The sequence below is a fragment of the Stegostoma tigrinum genome, chromosome 23 (assembly GCF_030684315.1).
Source record: "Stegostoma tigrinum isolate sSteTig4 chromosome 23, sSteTig4.hap1, whole genome shotgun sequence".
Taxonomy (NCBI): Eukaryota; Metazoa; Chordata; class Chondrichthyes; order Orectolobiformes; family Stegostomatidae; genus Stegostoma; species Stegostoma tigrinum.
The window spans coordinates 51513121-51534906 of record NC_081376.1 but is presented as its reverse complement, the minus strand read 5'-3'; the positions used below and the strand labels follow the sequence as shown (position 1 = coordinate 51534906).

At 43.1% G+C, this 21786-nt stretch overlaps 1 protein-coding gene across 3 annotated transcripts in view; it reads right to left on the bottom strand.

Annotated features, from left to right (window-relative positions):
• The window catches only part of mpv17l (MPV17 mitochondrial membrane protein like), a 145285-nt gene that overhangs the window by 110517 nt on the left and 12982 nt on the right, over positions 1-21786 (bottom strand). The window contains exon 5 of one of the 3 annotated variants that reach the window (XM_048552570.2): positions 5411-5594. The exons of 1 other annotated variant lie outside the window; for it this stretch is intronic. The gene's annotated coding sequence lies outside the window, so the exon portion shown is untranslated. Of the gene's footprint in view, positions 1-5410; positions 5595-8683; positions 9150-21786 lie in introns of those variants that run through there. One more of the 3 variants, XM_048552569.2, reaches the window with a different exon arrangement.

The window sequence follows — 21786 nt, the reverse complement described above, 5'->3', positions numbered from 1 at the left end:
CTTTCTTTTGGCAAAAAATAAGGAAGTTCAATTACCACATATCATTCCTTGCAATTAGTTTGCAATGCCCTACAAAGAACAAAACCCTAAAGGTAAGAAGCCTTATCATCACTTTTTGTTTTACTCCATTCTATTTAAGAATGAAATGAAAATAATTCACATGTCTACGGCAGGATGGGACTAATTTGCAATGCATTGAAGCTTAAAGAGTCCATTCAACTAATCTTCAACGAGCTGCCCCCAGCAAATGTAAACATATTGAATACAGGATTTCATCAACAGTTATTGCTATGTCTAGACTGGTAATAACTCAGATATAGAATAATACCAACTGACTTGTGAATGATATTATCTCCTTACATCCAATGGCATATCAGACAGATAAAGCATGTCTTTAAATCTATTCATAGCTAGACTTTCCTGAAACAAATCAGAACGTTGAGGGGTACCACCTCACATTAACTGTAATTGACCAGGACACCAGTCCACTTTAACCATCTGCTGCAGGTGCATCTGAAAGCTGATAGTTAACCTGCTACAGCCGCATTATAGATGTTCCTCCTGCGGTCTCCTAGCTCTGAGGTGGGATTTGAACCTGAAGTTTCTGGATCAGAGGTAAGGTACCTCCTGTGCCATAGGCTCCCTGTGAACACATCACCTACATGGCAATGACAATTTCTAGGTGTGCCAAACAGAATATAGTTTGAGGCAATTCAACCATGGGGCAGCATCGTGGCTGAATGGTTTAGCACTGCTGCCCCACAGCACCAGGGACCCAGGTTCGATTCTACGCTTGGGCAGCTATCCGTATGGAGTTTGCATATTCTCCCTATGTATTTATGGGCTTTCTCAAGGTGCTCTGGTTTCCTCCCACAGCCCAAGTTAAATGGGGTGGACATGCTAAATTACCCTTAGTGTTTTGGGATGTGTTGGTTAGATATGTTAGCCATGGGAAATGCATGGTTACAGGAACAGGGTAGGGAGATGGGTCTGGATGGGATGCTGTTTGGAATGTAGGTGGGGACTTGTTGGGTTGAATGGCCTCTTTCCACACTGTAGGGATTCTATGGAAACTATGACGTAAGTCAATAAGGAAGTAAAGGAAGAGAAAATAAGTATTTAAATTTTCCATACCAATGAAAAACACACCACAGTATTTAAATGAGTAATGAGGTTTTATTAATGTAAAATATATCAGTAACTGATTGCCACTGCTACTAAATAAAGCAATGCAGAGCAAGTTAATAATTAATCCACATTTATAACATTTCTACATACAGTAATACAAAGATGAACTGCAATAATAAATTAATTCACAAAGATAGATAAATCACAAACTCCTTATCAAAACAAATGGTCAATGTACAGAACACTTCCAGTTTCTACACCATCACAGCGCTATTTCCAATTCTGCTTCAGTCACTACCAATACAATGTGGACACACAATACCACATCAAAGACATTCAAGAACATTGGCAACAGAAACACCAATACAAAACAGCTCAGAAATCTAAATGTTCTCTCAATGATGCAACATTTCTGCAGAATTTAGGGGCCCCGCCACGCAGTGCTGCCATAATAAACAACACGGTGGCTCAGTGGTTAGCACTGCAGCCTCACAGTGCCAGGGACCCGGGTTCGATTCCAGCCTCAGGTAACTGTCTGTGCAGAGTTTGTACATTCTCCCCGTGTCTGTGTGGCTTTGCTCCAGTTTCCTCCCACAGTCCAAAGATGTGCAGGCTAGGTGGATCGGCCATGCTAAATTGCCTGTAGTGTTCAGGGGTGTGTGGGTTATAAGGGGATGGGTCTGGGTGGGATGCTTCAAGGGCAGTGTGGACTTGTTGGGCCGAAAGGCCAGTTTCCACACTGTTGGGAATCTATTCTAACTGGATGGACAAAATATTTCAATCTTACAGGAGCAAAAACAGAAATTGCTGAAGAAACTCAGCAGGTCTGGCAGCATCTGTGGAGAGAAAACAGAGTTACCGTTTCGGGTTCGGTGACCCTTCCTCAGACCCTTCTTCTGAAGAAAGGTCACCGGACCCAGAATGTTACGTCTGTTTCTCGCCACAGATGCTGCCAGACCTGCTGAGTTTTCCCGGGAATTTTGGCTTGTGTTTCTGATTTCCAATGTCTGCAGTTCTTTTGGTTTTTTTATTCAATCTTACATTGTTAGTTTCACTAAACAAAAGCTTTAAAAAGTCGCAGCTTGTCAAATGAGGAGCAGCTGGGTTCATGACTCTATTAACCTCATAATTATTTGGTAAACACCTTCTCTGAGCCTGGAAAACTAATTTCACACGAGTGCAAGACGAATTTCTCCAAAAAATTTTTAAACCGTGTTTCTTCTTAAAAGTTTATCTTTGTTTAAGCTTCTGTCTTAATCCTATAAAAGCCATTTAGTCTGCTCCGTGGAAATTTAAAGATGTACCGTTTCACTACTTTCAATGTTTGCTTTGCTGTGTGGGGCTACTTAAAGAATGATTGTCTGCTTACTCTGTGAGTTGACATTACTGTTGCTCCAGGCTCAGATGTCTCCTGGACTTCGTGCCAGGCTTAAAATACCATCAGAAAAAGGAACAAATCACAACACACAGATCATCAGATTTTTTTTTTACATCTATTTTCAAAACGCTCCATTGTTGACTCTAGATGGGTGGTAAATTATCTAAGGAAGTTTGAATGCGTTCTGAAGAAGAGTCATTTTGTTCTTGAAACTGTAACTCTGTGTCTCTCTCCACAGATGCTCCACCGAGTTACTCTATTTCCAGAATCCGCAGTATTTTGCCTTTATTGCAGGAATGTTTTCTATTTTTTTAATGCATCCAGGTGATGTGCCTGCCACTAGCTGGGCCAGCATTTATTGCCAATTTCTAATGTCCTCTTGAGAGAGCAATAGTGATCTGCCTTTTTAAAATTATTATTAGCCTATTTTCCCACCAACCTGTTCAGAGATGTTATTACACACCTCTGGAGCAGGTGGGACTTGAATACAGGTCTCACAGCTCAGGGTTAGGGACACTACCACTGTGCCACAAAAGGGGCCGTACTTGAACTGTTGAAGCACACGTGGTGTATATTTTGAGCTATTGATGAGCACGGCATTTCTTAACCCCATGTCTGAGTTATTTCCATACCATCAGGGCAGGAATGTTCATTCCTGAAGTCCTTTCAGTTCTGAAGAAGAGTCCTACCAGACTCAAAAAGCTAACTCTGTTACTGCCTCCGCACTGTTGCTGCCAGACCTGCTGAGTTTCTCCAGCATTCTTGTGTTTCACTTTTCCAGCAAGCATTATAATTTGCTTTTATTTTAATGAGCTTTCATTCAGTGATGGATAGACCCTCAATATGAAGTTATTAGATTCGGAGAGCATGTTTATTGCTACAAATCCAGAGGGGCAACAAGAAATGGGTAATAAATGCTGGCTCAACTAGCAACACGCACAGCCCTTTGAACGAATAAAAATAAAACAGCAGCCTGGATGGTTTGGAGAAAAAAATAGAATTTTACTCAAAATAGGGCTTGAAATTCTTTCATCAGTTTTCACATCGCCTTAGTCACCCGATCAACACACTGCTCAAAATAAGATTTCTAATATAAAAATACATTAGAAAATTACACAATTCCTGACAAATATTTTTAACTTCACCATCTAATATATTTTTTCTGTGTTTGAAATTTCTTCCATCATGTTTCCAACTGACACCAGGGGAAGGGATATAGTTATATTGGGGGCAGTTCAGAGGAGGCTCATTAGATTGATTCCAGAGTTAAGGGGTTTGTCTTATGAAGAGAGATTGAGCAGTTTAGGTCTAGGCTCTCTCGAGTTTAGAGGAATGGGAGGAGATCTAATTGAGGGCTATAAGATGCTAAAGGGGATTGACAAATTGGACACAGAGAGGATGTTTCCACGGGAAAGAGATAGGGTGCTTAACAGCATGGTGTAAAGATAAAAATCTTTCCATCAATGTCAGCAAAACAAAGGAGCTGGTCGTTGACTTTAGGAAACAGGGTGAAGGACACAGCCCTGTCTGTGTCAATGGAGCTGAGGTGGAGATGTTCGAGACCGTCAAGTCTCACCATCTCCAAGATCACCAATAATCTGCCCTGGCCCACCTGCGTTAATGCTACGATCAAGAAAGCACAGCAACAACTGTGGTTCCTGAGGAGGCTAAGGAAATTTAGTGCGTCTGTAATGACTTTTGGAAATTCTTACAGCTGTACCATGTAAAGCACTCTATCAAGATGCATCACAGCATGATATGGCGACCACTCTTCCCAAGACCAAAAGAAACCATAGAGAGTTCGGTACACAGCCCAATCCATCAGGATAAAACCAGCTTTCCATCCATTCACTCCATCTATGCGTCTGTCTGCCTCGGGAAAGCAACCAACAGAACCAAAGACCCCTCCCACCCCAGTTATACTCTCTTCCACCCTCTTCCATCTGGCAGAAGACATAAACGTTTGTAAACACATACAAACAAATTCAGTCCCAGTTTCTTCCCAGCTGTTATCAAACTTTTGAATGGACCTCTTCAATGTTAATTTTGATCTCTCTCTGCACTTTCTTAGCAGCTGTAACACTGTATCCTGCACTGTGTTACCCTGATGCACTTGTATAACATGATGTGCCTGTAAAGCACATATAACAACACTTTTCACTGTACCTCGATACTAAAGTAGTACAGTAGTAAATATAGTACAGTAATATATCAATAATAACAGTATTATAGTCCAGCAATAAATCAAATCAAATCAAATCCATTGAGAATGAGAGGTCATAAATTTAAAATAAGGGATGGCAGATTTAAAACAGAGATGAGGAGAAATTACTGCTTTCAGAGGGTTGTAAATCTGTTGAATTAACTGTCCGGGTGTGCAGTGGATGCCACAACATTGAATAAATTTCAGGAGGTGATAAACATATTTTTAATGAACAGAGGGTTAAAGGGTTCTGGAGACCAGACAGGAAAGTGGCGTTGAGGCCAAGACGAGATGAGCCATGATTGTATTAAATGGTGGAGCAGATTTGAGGGGCTGAGTGGCCTGCTCCTGCTCCTAATTCATATGTTCTTACATTTGAGTTTTTGCACTTTGATTGACACTTGATATAAAACATTCAGTTTGTTGCACAGGTCAGTACCTAGCATGTATTAGCCTTATTCTTCATTCGCGTTCTTTAGAGTAAATGCCCAGAATTCAGACTCATGCTGTCTTCCTCCTGGATCTAACAAATAATATCATATCTTGGAACAGTTAAACTTGTAGCTGTAATGATATGTGTCTTTCAGAGGGATTTGCCTGCCATGGTTCTCTTATAGGGGATTGTTATAAACCTACTGTCAAGATGTCTGCTCCATGGAAAGCATAGTAAATAGCTTTGGGTTCTGTTTTAATGAAATTAGACTAAAAAAACATGAGTGGGTGGAGTCAGGCTCACACAGACCCATGGTTTTAGTTTAGCTTTCAGTTGTTGAAGTTGGGCTTTTGGAGTTGAAGCTGCAAGATACGGTTCCCTCTCTGCTGCTGCAAAGGCTCGAGTTCCCTCTCTGCTGCTGGATTCATTCTGTCAGTGTTCCTTCTTCTGAACTGGAGGAAATAACAAGTCAGGGAAATCTGTTTGGCTGAATTTGCCTTTGCCAGCAGAGTGTTTATGGGATGCTACTATATTGGAATAGTTGATGAACAGTAGTTAAAACATATTATTTTGTTGAGTATTTCGACAGAGTTAAAGTTATGCCAATTCACATTTATGTTTGTATCCTAACAGTGGTGTAAGAATAAAGAATGTTTTGCTTAAAGCCTATTCGTGGAATTCTGCGCCTTAAAATTAGATTAAAAGAAAATAGGGTCTATGCTATCTCATTGAAAACCAAAGTTGCTGGAAAAGCTCAGTGGGTCTGGCAACATCTGTGAAGGAGAAAACAAGAGTTAACATTTCGGGTCAGGCAACTCTTCCTCAGGACTGATGGTGACTGGGAAAACGTCAGTTTATATGCAGAAAATAGGGAGGTGGGTGGTGTAGGGAGTAAACTATAGGATAGAGCCCAAAGAGAGAGAGACAGTTGGACAGACAAAGGAGTTGGTAACAAACAGGCTGGGAGGGTGAGTAGTTGCTAATGGGGACTGTTAGTGACTAACAACAGGGGGTGTGTAATGGCAGGCTTTGTGGTAACAAGGCCTGGTGTATGGGGTGGGGGCTTGGGAAATGGGAGAGTTTAGGCCCTAAAATTATTGAGCTCAATGTTGAGTCCGGAGGGCTGTGGGGTTCCCAAGCGGAAAATGAAGTGTTGTTCCTCCAGCTAGTGCTGGGCTGCACTGGAACACTTCAGCAAGCCAGAGACAGAGATGCTGGCCAGGGAGCAGGCTGGTGTGTTGAAGTGGCAGGCAACAGGTAGTTCTAGGCCTTTTTTGCGAGCAGAACATAAATGTTCTGTGAAGTGATCGCCAAGTCTACCTAGGCTATCTTGGTGAGATGATTGAGGCGTTTTAGTCTGGTCCATAACACAGCCCACCGACAAGTTTTGTTTAATGATTGACAACAAGACTAGCAATTCATGAAAGAAAATAGGATTAGAATAGATAAGTGGTTGTTTTTGACTGTCACAGGTTCAATGGGCCAAAAGGCCTTTCTCTGAGCTGTAGACCTCTATGGGTCTCTGATTAGCTGTTTGTAAATTATCGTCCTCTCCTACATTTGTGTCTGTCTCCTCACCCCCAGGCCCCATGGCAATGTCCTCCCTCCACAAGAGTATTACTTCTGACACACAGTGAACGATGACAGGAGAATTCTCCAATAATTTAATGTTTTTTCTTCTATTCATTTGTGGGATGCAGGCATCACAAGTCGGGATGGTGAGTGGCTTGGAGAGGAACTTGAACGTGGTGGTGTTCCCATATATCTGCTGCCCTGTTCCTTCTAGATGGAAGTGGTTGTGGGTTTGGAAGGTAATGTCTGAGGATCTTTAGTAAATTTCAGCAGTATATATAGGTGAATGAGTGTCATTGTGTCAAAGGACAAAAAAAATCAAGAAATAAACACATAGGTAACTACCACTGAAGCAGGAAGATTATATTATTTTTACAAGGCAAGTAGGCTAGGAAAGAAACAAAAACAAAGTTGTTTTAACGTTAATAAAATGTGAGGCTGGATGAACACAGCAGGCCAAGCAGCATCCCAGGAGCACAAAAGCTGACGTTTCGGGCCTGGACCCTTCACCAGCAAGCACCTGGGGTGCTCCTGGGATGCTGCTTGGCCTGCTGTGTTCATCCAGCCTCACATTTTATTATCTTGGATTCTCCAGCATCTGCAGTTCCCATTATCTCTGTTTTAACGTTAAGTAGGTTTTATAAGGTGGCAGTAAATATTATCAAAAACACTTCTGTTTCCATTCATTGGGTGACGATAATTGTACGAAAATTGCAATTTGTTGTTTAGTGACGTTTTTCAGAATACTGCACTTTATTTCTGTCTTACATTAAAAAGCCTTGAAAATCCAAAAATGACACGTGAGATTGGATTCTACAACAGGAGGGTATTACTGTGAGGGTACAACTGATTGTCCCAATAATAAGGCTCTGTAAGGTATTCTCTTCCTGAAGATAAATTATAATCCCGGATTACAGTAATGTGCAACCTCCAGTCTTTTGAGGGAACAATAACAGGTTTTATTCAACAGAACCACATACAGACGTTTTTAGGGGAGGATATCTTGCTTGGGGCCGACAGTCCCAGGTTCCAGTCCCATATGATCTGATTTCAAAAGACTGTAGCTCCTTCTGCACATGCTCAGTGTGGAGGTCTCATTCACCTTACTCTACAACAATTGCATTGTTTTCATGGGGCCAGCGGCAGTGTCCCTACCTCTGGGCCAGGAGGCCTGCATTCAAATCCTACCAGCTCCAGAGTTGTGTAATAGCATCTTTGAACAGGGTGAATATAAATAGTTAATATCACACCACCAAAATACTACCAAAGATGGATATGTTTCACAAAGTGCAATTGCCGTGAAACTGAAAAATCTATAACTAACCATTTGGAGCAGTAAACATGCCTCGTAAAAAAGCTTGTATCTTACAGTATGTTACGTGCCATCAACTTTAACAGTCTTGATATGTTCAAATATTCCTGATTTGTCCATTGTCCCAACAACCAATTGCCATTTTCAGTTGCATTTAAACACCATGAAATTGCCTGATCAAATTGCTCACAATTTTTCAAGCTCTCTAATCGGAAGCTAGCAACTGATGGGAAATCAGTGCAAGTGATTCCTGCTTAATTCTGGGTGGCATGGTGGCTCAGTGGCTAGCACTATTGCCTCACTATTGCCAGGGATCTGGGTTCAATTCGACCCTTAGGTGACTGCCTGTGTAGAGTTTGCATGTTTTCCCCGTGTCTGGGTGCTTTGATTTCCTCCTGTGGTCTAAAGATGTGTAGGTCAGGTGATAATAGGAACTGCAGATGCTGGAGAATCTGAGATAACAAGGTGTAGAGCTGGATGAGCACAGCAGGCCAAGCAGCATCAAAGGAGCAGGAAGACTGATGTTTCAGGTCTGGACCCTCCTTCAAAAGAAAAAAAAAGGGCCTAGGCCCAAAACGTCAGTCTCCCTGCTCCTCTGATGCTGCTTGGCCTGCTGTGTTCATCCAGCTCCACACCTTGTTATCTCAGGTCAGCTGAATTGGCCATGTTAAATTCCCGTAGTGTTCTAGGGATATGCAGGCTTGGTGGACTCCCAATGACACATGTTGGATCCTTGGGATGGGTTGAGTCTTGGTGGGATGCTCTTTGGAGGGTTGCTGTGCACTCAATGGGCCAAATGGCCTGCTTTCATGCTGGAGGGATTCTATGATGCTGCAATTCTTTGTCACTAAGTGGCTGTTTGCAAGAAAGGAGTTAAATCAGTTAATCTGAGCTCTGAACTTGATGCATTTATCCCACTCCTGTATTAACTAGTACTTAGATTAAGCATTCCAGTACGAAATGAACTGAGCACATGTTCTTTCTCTGTGAAGCTTCAGGTTTTGTCCATTTTTGGTATCAGCATCTCGTCTTTGATCCAGTGAAAGGAAACTTGCCGCTTTGAAAGGCGCTGTCTTAACTAAACTACCGTAATTGCCACTTTATCCTTGGGATCAGCATTTTGCTGCAACAAAGAACAAATGAAATAAGGTCACTCTTCGCACACTCTCCAGCTAAGAACAGGACTGAATGTATGATGAACGGCTAAGGATCCTGGGATTGTACTCATTAGAGTTTAGAAGGTTGAGGGGAGATCTAATAGAAACTTACAAGATAATGTATGGTTTAGAAGGGGTGGACGCTAGGAAGTTGTTTCCGTTAGGCGGGGAGACTAGGGCCCATGGGCACAGCCTTAAAATTAGAGGGGGTAAATTTAAAACTGAAATGAGACGACATTTCTTCAGCCAGAGAGTGGTGGGCTTGTGGAATTCATTGCCGCAGAGTGCAGTGGAGGCCGGGACGTTGGATGCCTTCAAGGCAGAGATCAACAAATTCTTGATCTCAAAAGGAATCAAGGGCTACGGGGAGAGTGCAGGGAAGTGGAGTTGAAATGCCCATCAGCCATGATTTAAATGGCGGAGTGGACTTGATGGGCCAAATGGCCTTACTTCCACTCCTATGTCTTATGGTCTTATGGACTCAGACTTTGGAGTATGTCACTTGGTTACTATCTCTGCAGAGGTATGGCATTTTAAAGAAGAAGGACAGAGGAAAATGTCTCCAAGATTTATACCTTTGAATGTGTATTTTACAAACTTTACATGAATAGGGAGTGGTTAAAAAATCTGACTGGTCTTGTTTGATTTCTTATCATTCCCTTCAAGGTACAAACTTCTGCTGAGTAGGATTTGCAGGTAGCCCTCGAGGTGTCCGAGTAATCCAGCTTCATTTGTAAAACCGGTCGGTGAAGTTAAAGAGGCTAATCAACTGTGGGGACATCACAGCAACTGGTAGTTTTCACCCTGTATTGCTCGTAGAAGCAAATGTTCACGTAGCAGACTGAAATTAGGGAAAGAGTAGGTCGCAGTTCTGTATCCGGTTTTCTATGTGTTACGTTTGCAAGGTATTAGTAGCCAGAATGCAGAGATTCGCGAATGTGATAGAAAAGGACAAAGTTTTTTTAATAATGGTGGGAGACCCTGTTTCTTTTTGGAACAAGGAAAGGTCACAGGAGATCTTTTGGAGATTGTCACAATCATGAGGGAGGCTTTAGCTGAGGGAAAAGAGGGAATTTCCAGGGGTAATGAGTGTGTGGTCACTGGACAATATAGACCAAGTATCACCACCAAAATAGTAGAAATAGGTTAGACGATTCCTTTTGTGTTGTTGCGAAAACTGTCATTAGAATGTGGAACACTCTACCAGAAACAGAGGTAGGAGCTGAAAGGCTTTTGAAAGGGAATTAGATAAAAGTCTGAAAAATACAAATGTTAGAGGGTGAGGAGAAAGGGCAGGACATTACATAAAAACATAACAAATAGCTGGAGTAGGCTATTCAGCCTCGCAAACCTGTCCCCCTACAGCTAATCTACCTTAGGCCTCATCTCGTCTTTCACACCGCTTCATCATAGCCATCAACTCCTCAATATTTCTACATCTATCCACCTCCTCTTTAAATGCTTTCAATGATCTAGCCTCCATAACTGTCTGTGGCAGAGAAATCCAGACATTCCCTACTCTCTTTCCCACACATGCAAAGCATTGAAATTTGCATTTTTCACATTTCTTCTGCCCTGTAAAATCCATTGAATCCAACAGTGTTGGCACTGGGACCATTCCATAACAGCCTAGTTAATATCAACAAACACCACAGAATAAATGTCTCGTCTCTTCCACCCTCTCCCATTGGGCAGAAGACACAAAAGTTCAAAAATACATACCAACAGATTCAAGCACAGCTTCTTCCCAGATGTTACCAGATTTTTGAAAAGACCTCTTCTGTATTAGAGTTGATCACTCTCTGCATCTTCTCTGTAGCTGTAACACTCTATTCTGCTTTCTGCTCTGTTACCCTGATGTATTTGTATAAGGTGTGATATGTCCGGTTAATATGTTAAACAATACTTTTCACTGTATCTCGGTACATGTGACAATAATAAATCAAATCAAATCAAAATCTTGATATCACACTTATGACATTCAGGTTTTAGGGGAACTCAGCTCACATTCACTTAGAGTCATGGAGTTATATAGAGATATACAACAGGGAAACGGACCTTTTGGTCCAACTCATCCATGCCAACCTGATATCCTAAATTAATTTAGTCCTACTTGCCAGCCTTTGACTTGTGTCCTTCTCAACCCTTCCTATTCAGATGCCTTTTAAATGCTGTAATTGTACCAGCCTCCTCCACTTCCTCTGGCAGCTCATTCTATACACACACCACCTTCTGTGTGAAAAATTTGCCCCCTTGGGCCCTTTTAAATCTACCCCTCTCACCTCGAACCTATATTCTTGAGTTTTAGATTCCCCTCCCCTTTGGAAAAGGCTTTGACTATTCACCCTATCCATGACCCTCAAGATTTTATAAACCTCTAAACAGTCACCCTCCCCCTCAGCCTCTGTCACTTCATGGAAACTTATTCAGCCCCTTCCTGTAGCTCAAACCCTCCAACCCTGGCAACATCCTTGTAAATCTTTTCTGAATCCTTTCAAGTTTTACAACATCTTTCCTATAGCAGGAAGACCAGAACTGAACACAGTATTCCTAAAGTAGCCGAATTAATATCCTCTGCAGCCACAGCAACACCTCCAACTCCTCGGGTCTATGCATTGACCAATACAGGAGACCGTACCAAACGCCTCCTACACCCTATGTCTACCTGTAACTCGTGCTTTTAAGAAACTAGCATCGCTACTTTCTCAGTGATATGGGAACTGCAGATGCTGGAGAATCCAAGATAACAAAGTGTGGAGCTGGATAAACACAGCAGGCCAAGCAGCATCTCAGGAGAACAAAAACTGACGTTTCAGGCCGAGACCCTTCATCAGAGAGGGGGATGGGGAGAGGGAACTGGAATAAATAGGGAGAGAGGGGGAGGCGGATCAAAGATGGAGAGAAAACAAAATAGGTAGAGAGGAGAGTATAGGTGAGGAGGTAGGGAGGGGATTGGTCAGTAGGGAAGATGGACAGGTCAAGGAGGCGAGATGAGGTGGTAGGTAGGAAATGGAGGTGCGGCTTGAGGTGGGAGGAAGGGATGGGTGAGAGGAAGGACAGGTTAGGGAAGCAGAGACAGGCTGGGCTGGTTTTGTGATGCGGTGGGGAGAGGGGAAGAACTCGGCTGGTTTGGGGATGCAGTGGGGGAGGGGGAGATTTTGAAGCTTGTGAAGTCCACATTGATACCATTGGGCTGCAGGGTTCCCAAGTGGAATATGAGTTGCTGTCCCTGCAACCTTCGGGTGGCATCATTGTGGCAGTGCAGGAGGCCCATGATGGACATGTCATCTAAAGAATGGGAGGGGGAGTGGAAATGGTTCGCGACTGGGAGGTGCAGTAGTTTGTTGCGAACCGAGGGGAGGTGTTCTGCAAAGCGGTCCCCAAGCCGCCGCTTGGTTTCCCCAAGGTAGAGGAAGCCACACCGGGTACAATGGATACAATATACCACATTGGCAGATGCGCAGGTGAACATCTGCTTGATGTGGAAGGTCATCTTGGGGCCTGGCATAGGGGTGAGGGAGGTGGTGTGGGGGCAAGTGTAGCACTTCCTGCAGTTGCAGGGGAAGGTGCCGGGTGTGGTGGGGTTGGAGGGGAGCGTGGAGCAGACAAGGGAGTCATGCAGTGATCGAGAACGCCCTTGACCGCGTCTCCTGCATTTCCCGCAACACATCCCTCACACCCCGCCCCCGCCACAACTGCCCCCAGAGGATCCCCCTCGTTCTCACACACCACTCCACCAACCTCCAGATACAACGTATCATCCTCTGACACTTCTGCCATCTACAATCCAATCCCACCACCCAGGCTATTTTTCCATCCCCATCCTTGTCTGCCTTCCAGACAGACCACTTTCTCCGTGACTCCCTTGTTCGCACCACGCTCCCCACCAACCCCACCACACCCGGCACCTTCCCCTGCAACCGCAGGAGGTGCTACACTTGCCCCCACACCACCTCCCTCACCCCTATCCCAGGCCCCAAGATGACTATCCAAATTAAGCAGATGTTCACCTGCACATCTGCCAATGTGGTATATTGTATCCATTGCACCTGGTGTGGCTTCCTCTACATTAGGGAAACCAAGCAGAGGCTTGGGGACCGCTTTGTAGAACACCTCCGCTCGGTTCGCAACAAACTACTGCACCTCCCAGTCGCCAACCATTTCAACTCCCCCTCCCATTCCCCGGACGACATGTCCATCATGGGCCTCCTGCAGTGCCACAATGATGCCACCCGTAGGTTGCAGGAACAGCAACTCATATTCCGCTTGGGAACCCTGCAGCCCAATGGTATCAACGTGGACTTCACAAGCTTCAAAATCGTCAGTAGGACTTCAGTAAGGCATTTGATAAGGTTCCCCATGGCAGGCTGATGGAGAAAGTGAAGTCACATGGGGTCCAGGGTGTGCTAGCTAGATGGATAAAAATACTGGCTGGGCAACAGGAGACAGAGGGTAGTAGTAGAAGGGAGTTTATCAAATTGGAGACCCCTAGCCAGTGGTGTTCCACAGGGATCTGTGCTGGGACCGCTGTTGTTTGTGATATATGTAAATGATCTGGAGGAAGGTGTAGATGGTCTGATCAGCAAGTTTGCTGAATGACACTAAGATTGGTGGAGTAGCTGATAGTGAAGGGGACTGTCAGAAATTACAGCAGAATATAGATAGACTGGAGAGTTGGGCAGATAAGTGGCAGATGGAGTTCAATCCGGGCAAATGTGAGGTGATGCATTTTGGAAGATCAAATTCAAGGGCGAACTATACAGGAAATGGAAAAGTCCTGGGGAAAATTGATGAACAGAGAGATCTGGGTGTTCAGGACCATTGTTCCCTGAAAGTGACAATGTAGATCAATAGGGTGGTCAAGAAGGCATACGGCATGCTTTCCTTCACTGGGCGGGGTATTGAGTACAAGAGTTGGCAGGTCATGTAACAGTTGTATAGGACTTTGGTTCAGCCACATTTGGAGTACTGTGTACAGTTCTGGTCGCCACATTACCAAAAGGATGTGGATGCTTTGGAGAGGGTGCAGAGGAGGTTCACCAGGATGTTGCCTGGTATGGAGGGTGCTAGCTATGAAGAGAGGTTGAATAGATTAGGATTATTTTCATTAGAAAGACGGAGATTGAGGGGGGACCTGATTGAGGTCAACAAAATCCTGAGGGGTATAGACAGGGTGGATAGCAAGAAGCTTTTTCCCCAGAGTGGGGGACTCAATTACTAGGGGTCATGATTTCAAGGTGAGAGGAGGAAAGTTTAAGGGAGATATGCGTGGAAAGTTCTTTACGCAGAGGGTAGTGGGTGCCTGGAACGCGTTGCCAGCGGAGGTGGTAGACGCAGACACGATAGCGTCTTTTAAGATATATTTGGACAGGTACATGGATGGGCAGGGAGCAAATGGACACAGACCTTTAGAAAATAGATGACAGGTTAGACAGAGGATCTCGATCGGCGCAGGCTTGGAGGGCCGAAGGGCCTGTTCCTGTGCTGTAGGTTTCTTTGTTTCTTTGTTTCGTTGTTTCTCCCCTCCCCCCACTGCATCCCAAAACCAGCCCAGCCTGTCTCTGCTTCCCTAACCTGTTCTTCCTCTCACCCATCCCTTCCTCCCACCCCAAGCCGCACCTCCATTTCCTACCTACTAACCTCATCCCACCTCCTTGACCTGTCCGTCTTCCCTGGACTGACCTATCCCCTCCCTACCTCCCCACCTATACTCTCCTCTCCACCTATCTTCTTTTCTCTCCATCTTCGGTCCGCCTCCCCCTCTCTCCCTATTTATTCCAGAACCCTCACCCCATCCCCCTCTCTGATGAAGGGTCTAGGCCCGAAACGTCAGCTTTTGTACTCCTGAGATGCTGCTTGGCCTGCTGTGTTCATCCAGCTCCACACTTTGTTATCTTCGCTACCTTCTCAAATGCTTTATTATTTCCAATCTTGCAAACATTCAAAAAAAAAATTCGATACTAAACATCAAAATGATAAATGTATTTCTTTACAATAACAAACTTACAATAGCAAAACACGAGGGCCTTCAGGTGCAGCAACAGGTCATCATTCAATTGATATTGGTATGTTCAAATTAATCACATCAAAACTCAACAGTTTAAAGATCTGTTTGCTTACACTTCTCTCTTTTTATTGTCAAGTTAACCTCCTGAGACTTTACACTGCAATGAGACAATGATTGATTTTCAGCTTTCACCAGTGCATTAAATCCCAGGCATTTTGTTTTTGCTACGAGCTCTTTTCCTTTTTGTTCCAGATGATTGCTCATCTTATCTTTCCTGGGTAACAAGTGGCAGCACTGAGACCAATACACAGGAAGCTGGTTGGTGGAAAGTATAGAGGGGATGTCAGAGGCAGGTTCTTTACGCAGAGAGTTGTGAGAGTATGGAATGCGTTGCCAGCAGCAGTTGTGGAAGCAAGGTCATTGGGGTCATTTAAGAGACTGCTGGGCATGTATATGGTCACAGAAATTTGAGGGTGCATACATGAGGATCAAGGGTCGGCACAACATTGTGGGCTGAAGGGCCTGTTCTGTGCTGTACTGTTCTATGTTCTATGCTCTATGTTCTATGAACCTCATGGTTTCTCTCGGCTAAGTACATTCTGTAAGCTGTCAAACAGAGCAATATTAACCTCCAGCCATGTTTCCATGTTCACAAGAAAGTAACACAATTAATGTTTGAAATGTTACTAAATCCGGTAAACAGTTACTATTATTTGACTGCATTTTGCAAAAGTAGTTTATGAGTTTCTTGTGTGATGGAATGCTCCCCATTTGCCTGATAGAATGTAACTCCAACAATACTCAAGAAACTTGACACCATCCTGAACTGACTTGATTGGCATCTCACCCACAATAATTCAACATTCATTCTCCTCATCATTAGCGCATAGATTCTGCTACCTAGAAGGACAAGGGCAGCAGATGCATGGAAACATCAGGTCTGGTGAGTTCTTCTCCAAGTCATGCACCTTCCTGGTTTAGATCTGTATTTTTCCTTCGCTGCCACTGGGCCAAAATCCTGGAACTCCCTTCCTAACAGCAGGTATATCACATGGGCTGCAGCTTTGATTTATAGAAGGAAAACATTTTTAGCTGAACAGGTCTTTTGAGGAACTTGACGTAATGTTGTTAACATTAGTCTGCTGACTTGCTTTGGAAATACAGTGAGTTATTTAGTGTCGATTTAGATTAGATTCCCTACAGTGTGGAAACAGGCCCTTCGGCCCAACAAGTCCACCCCACCCCTTGAAGCATCCCACCCAGACCCATCCCCCTACAACCCATACACCCTGAACTCTATGAGCAATTTAGCCTGGCCAATCTACCTAGCCTGCACATTTTTGGACTGCGGGAGGAAACTGGAGCATCCGGAGGAATCCCACGCAGACACGGCGAGAATGTGCAAACTCCACACAGACAGTCGCCCGAGGCTGGAATTGAACCCGGGTCCCAGGTGCTGTGAGGCTGCAGTGCTAATCACTGAGCCACCATGCCGCCAGCTTTGGTAATACAGGCCTGATGGACTGAAGGGCCTCTTCTGTACTATACGATTCAATGATTTCACTCAGCTTTATATATAACCTTTGATGGAATCTAAAATTAAATGAGGAAATAATTTGGATTTAAGCAGCCCCTTTTAAGACTGGGGAAGCTCCCCAAAACACTTCACAGCCAATCTATTATGTTTGATCTTTTGCTCTTTAATGGGAGGTGATGGCTCCAGAGACCTGGTAATGTTCTGGGGGCCTGGGTTCAAATCCTGCCATGGCAGGATTCCATGGTGGAATTTGAATTTGGCAAAAGTCTGAAATTGACAGTCTTAAATGATGACTGCAAGTCTGCTGTCAGCAGAAACTCATCTGGTTCATTCTCATCCATTAGAGGAGGAAACTGTCATCCTTGCCTGGCCTGCTGGTGTGGTTGACACTTTATTGCCCTCTAATAAATGATGGCCTAGCCACTGACACAGATCCTGCAAATGATTAAAAAGGAGATTGACAGTCAGTCTTTTAATACAGGGAGTGAATTTACAGACATTGTAGTCTACAAACGGCAACAAGATAAATTGCCAGATAAGCTATTTTATTTATGACCGTCAGCATAGAGGGAAAAGTCCTCTGCTATTTTTTTTTAAAAAGTGTTTTTGAAATTGTTATTGTTGCCCAAGAAGAATTGATTTTAACTGATGACTAGTTTATTTTCCAGTTAGACTTTGCTCATAAGACACTCCCTCCCTTCCAGGGATCATTCTATTGAACCTCCTCTGAAATGCCACCGATAAAACAATATCTTTTCTTAAATAAGGGGATCAAAACAGCTCACAGTACTCTGAATGCAGTCTTGCTACCACCTTGTACAGTTGCAGTGAGACTTCCCAACCGTTATACACAAACCCCCTTGAAATATGGGCCAACATTCCATTAGCCTTCCTGATTACCTGTGTGTGCCAGGTTTCTGTGTTTCATGCTCAAGTTACCCCAAGTCCCTTTGTGTTGCAGCTTTCTGCAGTTTTTCTCTAGTTAAATAATACTAAATAATGATAATCCAAATAATAAATTGAATGAATTGTAAAGTTAAGGCGTGAGATTGCATTGATACTTAATTTTCTTGTAACATTGGAGAAAGCTAACTCCCTCATGAAGGCCCCCTATTTAACAGGGCTTCAGCACATGGACTACAGAAGATCAAGGAGGCTGCTACCCACCACCTTCTCAAGGGCAGCTATAGATGTATGATAAATGCAGACTTTGCCAGTGACACCCACTTGCCAAAAATTAATAAATATCAAAGTTCTGCAGACATATCTTCCCCCATTCCCCCGACATGTCTGTTTTCCAAGCAATTCAGCATCATCTCCTTGCTCTGGTACTCTATGGCCCTATCAATAAAGCCCAGGAAACTTAATGCTTTGTCAAATGCTCTCTCCTGCTGTTCTGCCACCATCAGTGTGCTGTGCACATGTACCTCTGCGCCTGCCGCACCCCCTTTAGAATTATACCCCTGCTTTATATTGTCAGTCTGTGTTCTTCTAAAATGTATCACATCACACTTCTCTGTATTGAACTTCATCAGCCACCTGTCAACCCACTCTACAAACTGGTCAATATCCATTTGAAGTTCTGTTCTGTCCTTCTCTCACTTTACAATCGCTTCCAGATTTCATATCATCTACAAACTTTGAAATTATCCCCTTTGCACAAGGCGTAGATCATGAGTATATCCCAGTAAATGCAAATCTCCCAATACAAACCCTCCTCCAGTCCTAAAAATATTCATTGACTCTCTGTTTCCTATCACTCAGCAAATTTTTGAAGAAGGGTGAGATGTTTGCAATGCACCAATCTCCTGGCACCTCCCCTGAATCCAGGGGGAACTAAAAAAAGTCTAATAAGTACCTCTGCAATTTCCACTCTCACTTCTTTCAATTTCCTTGATGCATCTCAGCCAGCTTGGTGCCTTGTCAATGTGGTGTACCAGCAAGCTTTCCATCACTGCTTCCCAGTCCATTTTGATTCATTCTAGTGATAGAGTTTCCTCCTCTGTCACCATGATCTGAGCAGAATCTCCTTCTTTGTAAAGACTGATGCAAAATATACATTTAACACATCAGCCCTGCCCCGTGCCTCTATGTGTAAATCCCTTCTCTGGTCTTTGATTGGTCCTACCCCTCCTCTCACACTTGTCCTGTTTATATACCTATATAAGATTTTTGGATTTGTTTTTATGCCAATCTTTGTTCATAATTCCCATTTGCTTCTCTTATTTGCTTTTCAACCTCCCCCTCTGAATATCTTCCATTCCTCTTGGCTCTCGGTTGTGTTTTCTACATGACATCTGCAATAAGCTCACTTGTCTTGTTTATTGTAATTTTTATCTCCTCTGTCATCCAGGTAGCTTTTATTTGTCTTACTTCTCCCTTATGAGGGAATTTATCTCAACTGTACCAGAATTATCTCCTATCTGAACAATTCTTGTTCTATTGTTCAGTTACAGTTTATCCCGGGAACCTTTCATTTCAGTCTTTCTGACCCAGCTCTGTTCTTGCCACATTGAAATTGGCTCTTCACCAATAGATTTTTCTTACTCTGGATTGACCATTGCCACGCTGCAACATTATGGTGAACATTGTAATATAATGATCACTGCCTCCTAAATGTTCCCTCATTGACTCTTGATCCACTTGGTTCACCTCATTTCCAAGAACAAGGTTCAACAGTGCATCCTATCTTTTTGGACTAGACACACAGTGCCCTCAGAAACTGCTGAATACAGTCAAAGACACTTGCCTGTCCTTGCCCCTTTCACTACAATTATCCCAGTCTGTATTTGGGTCTTCCATTATAACTAATGTGTAATATCAGCATCTCTCTGTAATTTCCCTGCAGATTTGTTCATCTACATCCTCCCCACCAATTGGCAGTATACATTCTACCAGAAATGTAATCATATTTTTTCCTTACCACTCGCCAAATTGACTCTGCCCTTGAGCCCACTGAGACATTTGTTTTCTCAACTACATCCTCATGCAATCCAGGTCAATGAAAATGTTTTTGTATTTTGGCTTGAGTTTTCCATACTGCAAATGGTTTCCTACTGATAATGTGTGTGCTGTCAGCAACTGCTCCTTTCTGTAGCCCACTGATAATACAACTGGATGAACTTCTGCCCATTTCTCATCCACCTGAATATGTGATGGTCTCCATTTCCTCATCAAGACTTCGTTTTTTTAGAGAGTAACATTCAGGGACACACTCAGATTTTTCTTCTGTGTATGCTTTTTAATACAATTTCTTTAGTTTATCCTCTTTCTGTTGTAATTCAGCTAATGTCTCTGAACTAATAACATGCATTTTGTCCTCCACCTGTTCTAGTTTTTTTCTCAACCATTCAATGAAACATGGTCTCCGATAATTGAACTTCAAGTTCCTTATCTTTATTCTTTGATTTCATATTCTGTTTCAGCCTGTGGCTTTGTGACCTTGTTACCACACATTCAAGGAAATTCCCAGGATATATATCCTGTACTACCTCAACTGCCTGATTTTCCACTGGCATTTCAACCTCAGCAGGCATCATTCCCATATGCAATTCAGCTATATCATTGCCAAGGATAAACTATATTTCAGAACTGAGAATTTCTCTAACTCGTATCGCCACTTCACCACATTTCACCAGATTCTCCAGCCTTATTTTATACAATAGAACACTCTACTCACCATTAATTCCACATGTTACCACTTTTTCTAGCGATACTCCTTCGGATTTACATTTTTCAGCATCAAGGATTGACTTGCTCCTGTATCTCTTAAAATCTTAATTTCTTTACCTACTCCTCCTGGCATACATGACTAAGCCTTACCCATGCAAGTAAATTCTTTGAAGAGATCTGGCACTTTCTTCTCAACCAACCCCTGACCAGACTATACATTCTTTTGCAGCAATTCAGGTTCCGCTGTATTTTCCTTTATCCCATCAACAAAACTCACTGGCTGATCATGTTTTCCCACATCCATCTGCCCAGTGCTTTTTCTAAACTACCAATACTGCAACCTCATGTGGCCTACTTTTATTACAACGAAAACACCTAAGCTTTTTTACTTCTCTTTCTGCGTCATGGGTTTCCTTTTCACCTGATGGCAAACTACCTTGACAAACTTCAATGAGATCCCCTTTTCCCTTACCACCTGAGGATTTCTCTTTTCCCCAGTTTCTATCCCTTACAGATTGAAATTGATGTCAGAAGCCCAACTTTGATTTCTGAGCCGACTCATAATCACCTGCTGTTTCAGCTGCTAATCTGACAGTTTTAACTCTCTGCTCTTGCACATGAGTACTTCAGGAAGTGACTTTTTGAACTCCTTCAAAATAATTGTCACTCTACGAAAATCATATGTTTGATCTATTTTCAATGCCCTTATCCACCTATCAAAATTACTTCTTGTTTGACCCTTTCAAACTCAATGTATGTTTGACCATCTTCCCATCTTAGATTCCTTAAAATGTTGCCTGCAGGCTTTCTTAAGATGGTTTATGCACCACATAAGATGGCTTTATTCATCTCTTCATTCTCCGCAGATATCTCCACTGATAGTAATGCAAACACTTCACCTTCTCTACTTACTAACAATACCCAAATAATCACAGGCCACTTCACTTGTTTAGCCACTTTATCAAGTAAAATGAAAAAGGCTTCTACACCTTTCTTGTCGATCTTAGGCAATATTTGGACACATTTAAACAGGTCCCCACCAGGCTTTTGGCTACAATGGGATTGCTCTCCATCACGGTCCCTCACCCCTACCTTTCACCTCTACCTCCATCATTTAAGTCGATTCTGAGTTTTCAATTCCAACCTCTTAATTCAAAAACTCTATTTCTCCCCTTCTTCTGCTTGGGCCTTCTTTTCCTTTTTATCCTGCCAGAGCTATTCTTTCCTTTCTTTTTTTCTCTGCTAGAGCTATTACGGAGGGAAGGTCTTATGAGGAAAGGCTGAGGGACTTGAGGCAGTTTTCGTTAGAGGGAAGAAGGTTAAGAGGTGACTTAATAGAGACATACAAGATGATCAGAGGATTAGATAGAGTGGACAGTGAGAGCCT